This window comes from Eleutherodactylus coqui, chromosome 6 (assembly GCF_035609145.1).
Source record: "Eleutherodactylus coqui strain aEleCoq1 chromosome 6, aEleCoq1.hap1, whole genome shotgun sequence".
In the NCBI taxonomy this organism is placed as follows: Eukaryota; Metazoa; Chordata; class Amphibia; order Anura; family Eleutherodactylidae; genus Eleutherodactylus; species Eleutherodactylus coqui.
The window spans coordinates 128,951,206-128,961,278 of NC_089842.1; the positions used below are offsets into that span (position 1 = coordinate 128,951,206).

The 10,073-nt window shown below is 42.4% G+C and overlaps 1 protein-coding gene across 1 annotated transcript in view; it reads right to left on the reverse strand.

Moving 5' to 3' along the window:
- Positions 1-7,360, reverse strand: part of FLRT2 (fibronectin leucine rich transmembrane protein 2) — a 50,366-nt gene extending 43,006 nt beyond the window's left edge. The window contains exon 1 of the mRNA XM_066607595.1: positions 6,670-7,360. The gene's annotated coding sequence lies outside the window, so the exon portion shown is untranslated. The remainder of the gene's footprint in view (positions 1-6,669) is intronic.
- Between the last annotated feature and the right edge of the window lie 2,713 nt (positions 7,361-10,073).

Below are 10,073 nucleotides of genomic sequence, written 5' to 3' on the forward strand. Positions count from 1 at the left end.
ATCGTCTTTCTTCCCTTTCACTTTCTAGTATCCATTTACCTCTCCTATCTTTTTCTTGCCCTCTTTATCTATTTATTCTGTATTTATCTGTTATCTATTCTCTTATCTCTCTTTCATCAATTACATGATCCACAGCCAGTTTTGCAGAGCTAAAGTCACTATACACCCTGAGGGCCCTTTTACAATGAAGGATAGCTTTATTGCCAGATCATGCTAAACTGAAAGATAATTGTTTAGTGTAAACACCACCAGTGATTGAGCGATGAATGATAATTTGTGCGCTTGTCTATCGGCAGTTACACAGGCCATCGTTCATCAATGAACGCAAAAAAACTCATAGTGACTTTGAATATGAGGATGACAATAAGCGCTGTTGATGTATATGATACATAACTATATGACGGCATCCATTTCCGAAGTCAAACCTGTACCGCTTGCCTTCTCAGCAAAAAAACTAAACAATATACATAATGCACTTCAGATTTTACAAAACTTTTACTTTAAAAAGGGAAGGTGTCATCAGAAAATTATTGTATAAATCATATTTGTTTTAAACATTTTTAAGAATCTATGCCGATTTGTTTTTAATTTTTGGTTATAATAAAAAAAAATCTTAAATCCTGCATTTTCCACATTTACCACAGAGCCCAACTATAGACTGATACTTACTTTTCTATAGAGATAGCTTTTCAGTCATCTCACTAACATCACAGGCAGGATTACACTGCTAGGTAACACCTATATGTAGAGAACACAGGATCCACCATTCACAAGAGGTGTCAACTGTGACTATCAGCTCCCCCTACCTGCAGAACGACCACTGCACAGGTCAGAAAGCATGCCTAGAGCAGTCTCCTATACAAGTCAATGGATCAGCTATTGTCCATTATGTGAATGGCCCATGAGGCTGCTGTAGAGCATATCTTCTAAATGCTGTTAAATAGAGGTCAGGAAAGATGACAGCCCCCATAGTCATGTATAGACAGCAGAATAATAAATTCTACAATCAGAAAAGAAAAACAGATTATAACAATGTAATATATTTCTCTATCTGGTTTTAATCAATTAAAAAAATTGGTGATATAATCCTTTTAATTCTGCTTATTGAGATTTAACAAATTCATGATGGGTAATTTTAGGAAACGTAAACCGGTGCCAGGTACAGGATCAGCAGAATTATACAATTGGTACTTCTGTATATTATTATAGTATTTACATTATTAATAGCCTTTGTTATTGTTATTTATTGCTATATTATATATATATATATTTTAATCAGAATATTTGTATCGTACGTTTGGCCGCTCTTCATCTGTACTGATATCATGTCTCGTTTAGAAAATCCATTTTCAACTATTCTATTAGGGAATTTGGGGAAGACTCCCACTTAGGACTCACATGCAAGAGTCAAGCGTAGCTACAAAGAGTGGCTTTCACACTGTAGGACTGAGCACCTCCATACATTACACAGACAGCTCATTGATTATAATAAAAGTAGTGTAATGCTTCATTTCTCCTGTGGTGGTGCTAAAAGTAAGTTGAACACTTGCTATCAGATTCCTCCCAGATTATAGCTGATCTTTGGTGGTCCCAGCAGCAGAACGCCGTGCAATCAACTTCCCATCAGAGGTTCTACTCAAACAATGGAATTGTCCAAGGCATAAAACCTTGGAAACATTAATACTCACTTGATGCTGGTCATGTTGTACCTATAGAGAGTGTAGAGGTTATAGCCAAACCAGGCCATAGAGCCTGAATGGGCCTAAATAGTCCCCTGCCACAACAGAGAAGTAGTAAACTCCCCTCACCTGTGTCCTGACTTTAACTTTTGCTATAGACAACGTCCCGGTATATATAGAGGCTGCATCAAGATTCCAGTTCTGTAGAGTGAGGCGTATTGCTGGGTCTGTATATCAGGACATATATCACTCTTTATAATGGGCAGTGAAGACAGCAAGGCCTGACTGTTTATATAAAGGGTGTAATGTAGACAGGATGATTGATCATAGAGACATTACATTCATTCATGAGATCTCATAAATTATTTATTGGCAGTTGGACCCAGAATTATTGCTGTGCATCTCCGTTGGACACAATATCTAATGTTACTTTTGCATGAGGTTACAAGGCTACACATGATTGTTTATACCAAAGCAAAGTCACATAAGAGAGGTAAAACCAACCGAACATAAGAATTATGACTTTAATAAAGTGGAGGAGTCACCTGCACGGGAGTTAAGGGACGTTTATGGGATAAAATAATATTCATGGGAATGTGGTCAAGCAGTGCACTGGAAGTGCGGGACATTACAAAGGCATGAGGCACCAGGAGACATCACTGAGGCATGAGGCACAAAACACAGTAATGTAGACAGAATAAATGTTGTTAATAAACAGCTATGTACTATGAGAAATGATATTGATACATGGAACAGAAGTAAAAATAAACAATGAATTTATAAACTGCAGGAATTTATAGAAAGAAAGATTTTAAAAAAACGCTATTGTAGTGAAGTGAGGAAATTGAGGTTGCAGAATAAGCTGAGTAAATCACCCCTCTCATATCCCCGAGAAGCCAACGCCTGTGGATAAGTCTCTGCTCTCTCAGACTCTACATGCGGATCAAGCGTTTATACAGTGTGTGCAGCAATATTATAATATTACATCACAATATTACTGATTCTATTAATAGTTTAGATTAAACTATATTATAAGATATTACAATATACCACTTTTCGTGATGCAAAATATTTTCTAACACTGTATTTATTGGTTGGCACAAACAGCAGAGGGCACATACAAGAACAATATATATGGTCCTTGCTCCCCAATAGTTCAGTTGTGAGCTATAAAAATCATTCTTTCAGGTCCTTATATGGAATCCAAAAGACAATAGGAAATTGCTTATAAGTGGCCCCTCTTATATAGAGTGCCCTTAGGCAACTGCACAGGTTTCACATATGGTATGTTCATCCCTGTTCCCCCCCTTTTATGTGACTTTTGCTTCCAGCTTCCCTCAGCCTCTCCTGCGTCTTCCTTTCTGGCGACTATGGCTTGTATGTATACAGAACAGGCCTCACATCCCCTCAATGAGACAACTTACATAAATTCTATATTGTAGAATAATGACTGGAGCTGCTGTAATAAAGAATCTACCTGTCCAGAATATTAGGAAGATGCCCTCTGTCCCATCCTCCTGTAGGAAAGAGTCACTACAGAGGGAAAAAGTCACCAAAGAGGGAGACGGTCACTATATGGCCCAAAATGCAGAAACTGGAAATACCAAGGAAGCAAAAATCTCACTCCAGGATCTGGGGAATAAAATCTAATCTATCTAATCAGAGACAAGTGGAGTTACATTGTATATACTTAGGACATTCCTTTATTGTTTAGAAGCAAATATTATATAAAAAAATCTATTATTGACTGTCTAGTAAGTGCTAAAAACTATAATAATAATTATAATAATTACTGTTCTGTGTTTAAATTATAGAATACACTTTAGAGAATGTAGTAAAGTATAGCTGCAGTTATTCCGAGAGTAGGGAGAACAACAACCACGAATCCCGCTACTGGATGTCAGGGGATAGCAGATGGCAGAGTTTATGGTACCGCCACAATATAAAGAGTTACTATAATAAGACACAGCAGGTTGTATATGTGACTACTTTGTTTTCAGGTCATTATATATGGTCTATAGTAATAACAGAGTAAATCACTAGTAACAACTTATCCAGCAGAAGTAAGCAAGGAGGAAATGTATACAATGTGGAGAATGATCAGTTTAATGACGAGTATGATGAGGATAATAAAACATAAAAATATAACAATACTAAAAATGTATTATTACTGCTACTACAACTACATACGAAATGTGCTTCCTCCATAACAGCCACATTCCTCTGTGGTTTCCAGCCAGACAGCAATCCCATTAACTTCCACATTTTCCTGCAGCTAAACAATATTACAAGTTCTAAAATATTACAATTTGTAAAATAAATTTGGTGTTTTCTCCTATCCTGCCCCTACAGAACCGTCACATTACATTGAATTGGACAAGTAAAGTTACAGCCTGTGCCTGCCATTATATTCTCCATTTATAATGTGCAATTTGTCCAGGTTTATGGAGGAAATAAATCCTGGTTCCCTCTGAGCTTGGAGAGAGGAGTTGGCTGTACAGAAATTCTGGCTTCATGGCTCCACACAAACAATGGCTGCACAGTTCTTACAGATAGAGGTCAGTAATGAACTGAATGTGAATCAACTCTGCATAAGCTGCTCAGTCAGCACAACACTGGGGGAACTAGGAATGTGAAGGAATGTGAAGGGTCCGTGTCTGGGTCATGCAGTCATATAATGTAGGGTGCCATCAGTTGAGGCACAGAGCATATAGCATAGGAGTTCCTCCCCAAACTCTTATGGAGTGAGGGTCACTCATAGGAGGTGAAGTCCTGGAGCCCCCTGAGGCTTCTCAACTCAACTCTTCCTGTCATAACTCCTGTCTTTTACCCAAATCGCCAGGGATGAGTTGTCTCAGTAACTAAGCTTGAGTTTATATAAAATGATCTTTTGGTATCTCTGCAGGATGTCAAAGACTCATCTAGTCTGTGGGGAGAACTGCATGATTTCATGGTTACATTTTAGCACTATTCTGCTGCATTCACAGTTATTTATGGGGTGCAACTCCCATTCATATATTCATATTGTGATCAGTAATCAGTAAATCAGAATCAAGAAGCTACCATATACTACATCCATTTACAGGACAACTAATATTGTATGTAGTCTTACTAAAGCTTTGGTCATTTGCTGCTGCCTACAGCAAATCCAACAAGATTTATTGATCACGTATCCCCAATCTACAGGAATGCAATGTGCTGCAGGGTCAGCAGAGATGTTGTGTATCTACCTGTCTAGTTTATGTGAACAGTTAACCCCTCCTTGTACTCTCGCATGTGTGCTCAGAGATCAGATCCAGGCTTATTCTGGATAATATGGATTAAACGTTTGCTTGGAGATGTAGGCTGCTCCTGCCTTGAGCCTCATAACCCATAATAGCCTCATCTAGTCAATTTGTACCACTTAACCATAATGGAAGAATTGCCTTCAACCCCATCAGTTAATGAGCCTGCTGTCACCGCATATAAAGACCCATATGCTGCTCCATTCTGGAAATGGCTTGGCTGCGACTATGTTGTGCCCAAAAAAATTGCCAGAGTTCGGATAGTAGCAAAGCATCAGAGGGAGACCTGGCACCACAAGGTCCTGCATGTATCTCTGGGCATCTTGGCACACTGTAAGCAGCATCCTGCGCTGTGATGGCAGCAGTGGCGCTGAAGACTTGTCTATCATGTGAGACCCAGACAGGGCACAGGGTGGCATCACTGCAGTAATGTGGGCAAATGAGGGCTTAGTTACAGTAAACACCTCGCCGACGCACATAAACCTGATATACATGTCACCACTACTATATCTAATAGTGCACATACAGAAATCCCCGGACTCTGAGCCCGGACTCTTGATGGCTCTTATATGTGATACGACGACCATTGTCTATATGATGGATTCCTAGACAGGTAGCAGCCACTTCTCTGCCGGGTGGTGCCCGCGCCTTCCCTCGCACTGGTTGTACTGGGTGAGAGTGAACCCAGTGTCCAGTTCTTGCTGCGTCTGTTAATGGAGGACAGACTTTTGGGGGGTGAGAAACACTGTGCAGCAGGTTAGACTTCCCGGACAGTCCACCTTGACTTGCAGAGTGCCACCTTCATAGCTAATGTCCCTCTAGAACACTAATGACAAAAACCTTCCTGTGATTAGTAATCGATTTCCCACCGAGAAGGAGAATTAACTCCGTAAACAAGTCCAGGAATGAGTCTGTAGACTCAACCGATCCCCGCACACCACTCTATAAAGATCGGATCTACTATACCTGCTGCAAAATAACATCCCCTATACATCCTTCTCTAAAGATCTGGTACTTTAGATCACTTCCCTAGATAACTGATCCCCTATAGATCCGTCCTAAAAGATTTGGTACTGTAGATCACTTCGCTAAATAACTGGTTTTCTATAGATTTTTCATCAAAGACTTGATCCTATGTAGCATCTTTCCCAATTATCTGATTCCACAGAACATTGCTCGAAGACCCAATCCTATAGAACATTGTCTCCTATGGATCACTGGTAAAGATCAAATCTGATTTACTGTATTTAGCCCCCCAAAAATTCTCTCACATAGATCTTCCGTTATAGGACTGATCCAATATAGCTCTTTGATCAAAGGTAAAATAGATTACTACGCACGATCCGATCTTCAGCGTTCCCTAAATAACCGATACTTGTAATTAAATTTCCTTACATCTGATCACCTAGGATTTAATCTCAAGACATGTAATGTTATATATACACAATAGAAAGACCCCAATGGGATGATCCCCTATATCAGCACCTAGAGCAGCTATAAGTCCATCTCCCATTCTCACAGGTCACCTATAGTCAGCCCCAGAAGTGCTATAAATCACCTATAGCTCATGTCAGTCAGTGAAAGCAGTCAAGGCGTTCAACGTCTTCACCTACAGATATAGTGATACCTATAGATACTGCTGACTATAGATAGCGATACCTATAGATAGACATCTGTACACAAGGTGCCCTCGGTGCCCCTCTTACCTGGTTGGGTCTCGCCCTCCTTTCCTACTTCTCATCATGAAGCCCCCTACTAGGATCCTCTCTCTGTGCATCCAAAATAATCAAGAAATCCAATCAAACTTTGGGGTGCTGCTCAGGGGCTCAATCCAATGCTGTGGGGTTCAGAGCCGGGCCAGTAGCAGGTAGTGCCCGGTCCCCGGCAGACTCCTGGAGCTTCTCCCGGGGGGTCTCCAGCGCTATCCGAACCCCCTCAGGAGAGTAAAGCATCTTCCACCCTGAGCCTGGTGCCCGAATGGCACATCCCGGGGTCACTGCTCCCCAATATCACAGTAATCCCAAAGGTGCTTTCTTAGTCCGGGCGCCCCGATCTCCTGTGCGCCCTGATGCGGACTCCTGTGCGCCGCTTGGACGACCCAGTGCGCTCCGGGCGCACTTGTCAGAACAGTGGAGCCGGAGCGCAGCGCACCCGGAGAGCTCCGTGCAGGGGATGTGAGCGGAGCGGCCGCCTGTCCTTAGTGTGATCGCAGCTCAGCTCTGCCTCCAGCTCCCGGTCCTGCCTCCTGCTCCCAGCACTGCAGACATTAAAAGATCCTGGGAGGAGCCATGTAAATGAGGCAGGCAATGTTTTACTGGGGTCCTGCCTAGCCCCTCATGCAGGCAGCAACGATGGCTGAGATATCACCCCTGCCTAGGATGCACATGACAGGCAGCTCTGTCCCTAGATCCAGGCTCTGAGCTCTTTCACCAGCTTCCTTTCTCTCCTCCTCCAGTCACCACCCACACTTTTAGGCAGCAGAGAGCTCAGAAGGCAGCAGACTGAGCTACAAGTCCAACTGCAACAACTGCTGATTAACCCATTGTATGCTACAGTAGCACAAGGCTCTGCACTCATCAGTATGAAGAGGGTTAATGCCTTCCAAGCAGGACACTGGACCCCTGAAGATCATCGCTTGCAAAGCTTGCAATTGGAAAGCCAGCAATCCTGCCAGCAGAGAATGGGTTAACCAGATGCCAGGAGGGAAGGGAGCTGCACCATAAGGATTCCTGGATAAAACAGGGTGAGATAGAAGGGCTTCACATCCCCCTAATCTGTGTGGCTGCAGGTGGGTGCTGCTGGCTGTACGGTCCTGAGTATGTCTCCACTGTCATAAATCCCAGCAGCTGACCCCATCCAGTTATGATGCATAGAGGACCATGGACACTTTCCACCCATTATTTATAATCTCAGGCAACCCTTCAATAGTCACAGTTTGTTTAACCCTTCCCCTACTGAAACAGCAAATCTTCATTATTCTCTGTGCAGTAAACAACAAATCTAATACCATAATCATTACCAGAGACCAAGTAATAGCCCAAATCCCAGAGTCGCAGATTTACAGACCTTTCCTACAGTCAATAGGGTCAGGGAGGTGATGACCTGTACTTGATGAATAGGACTCTGGCATCATGGGGATGGGGTGCTAGGAAGATGCTTGCTGAGGAGCTGACAGTTGCTAGCAGGAGGCAGATATCAGCGTAACCAAATACTCCAGGCCCAGAAGAAATGTCTAATTATTCCAGAACTATACATTAAAAGCAACAGAGGGCAGTAGATGTCAGCAGAGCAAGGAAGGTATGGAGGAGCAGGTCAGTGTATCCCCCAGTATCGGCCGCCTCTGTATATGACTGCTCGGGGCAGGGAGGCTTTTAATGAACTTCTAATGAATGTACACTAATTAGGTCATTACATGTTTTTGGAACAGATTCAGCATTAGGTCTCATTAAATACCTATTCAGCCTCAAAAGATAAAAATGAGAGTCCACAGTGGATGATACCTCTAAATGCCTAACTAAAAAGATGATGGCCAGCCACTAAAAGGTACAACTGTTCAGGCTGGGACTGTCTCACAGGAAAACAGGTGAATCCCCTGGTGGACGCTGAGTGAGAGGTGGACCCCTAGCCCTCCACACAAACTGCACACAACACAATAGCCAACTGCATGCTGCATACGGCTAGGCAACATATAGTATGGCAGGCGGGTAATACGTATCTACATTCAATGGGCCCCCCAGAATGTATCCTACTGGTTGGTCCTAGTCTGACGCTGCAGCTACTGACTCAGTTTTGATCTTTTTTGCCTGATGTTTGGCCTTCTTCCTCCTCTATCACCCCTATACATTGTATCACATATCAGGCAGGATAATAACATGCAGAAAGGTGTTTGTTTAATAGACAAAAGAAAAACACAACAAAAACTATTCTAATACCACAACTTCTCAATACTGTATAAGAAAGTTTGATTTCTGCTGGAAATACCTTGCAGCACCTCCAGATCCCCCCAGCCCCTGGACTTTAGTCATCAATCACCCTGACTGTCTCCTCCGTTGGGCCCTGTTGCAGGCAGCAGGTAATGTCCAGTGTGTGAATGGGCCTCATATCACCTCTCACTGGCAGAGGATTGATGTCCTGACAGGCAGAGAATGTGTCTTTAAAAGCCCTTTCTCCAGATTACAGGAAAGTGAATGATCTTATCAGCTGTAATGAATCACTCAGGGGTGACAGCTCTCCAGGCCTGAGCCCAGAGCACACAAGCCCCTGACAGGGGGAGGACAGTTATATATCTGAGGATCATAGCCAAGAATGTCTGTGTCCTAATAGATTGTAAACCTAGAAGACCACTCATTTACTCTCCATTAAATCTAAGTATGACTTGGGCCAGATTCACACGGCGTATGCATATTTACGCGCACATGAGCGTAGTGTTTGTGTAGAACGAACAGTGCTTTTTTGCGTGCACATCAAAGTATTTTACTGTACTTTTCCACGCAAGGCATGTGCATTTGTGCGCGGCCAAAAAATATGCACCAGTTAATATGGCTAATAAGTCTAAAGAGTTCCAGATGTGTTCTTTTTCCTGCGCAATTACGCAGTGTTTCACGCATCTCCTAGCGTATTTTGTTTGCATTGCCTCATCCCCATTGACTTCTATGCTAACTTTTGGTGTGCAAATGCATAGGGAAATAGAGCATGCTGTGTTTTTTATCGCACGACTAAAATGCACAGGAAATATACACACATGTGAACGAACCCACTAAAATCAATGGGTTCTATTCACCGCTTATTGCCTATTCTATGTGGGAGAATTGGAGTGCAAGCCCCAGGGCTCTGTTACCTGGTAAATGACAATGGTGCAATGCACTAACCTGGGGACGGGTCTTTAGATATTACAGTCAAAGTCATATAATACAATGCAAATGATAAAGAAATTCATTGCATTATGGGTTAAAGTGGCAACAGCTATTGAGTGTGTATCCAGTGCACTGCTATAGTCTTTCTGTTCTGCACAGGGGCTGCAAACAACCAACAGACCACTTATCTACAGATGCAGCAAATTTTACCTTGATTGTGATAGCGCAGAAGTTATGTTATCTTAACCTCTTAAAAA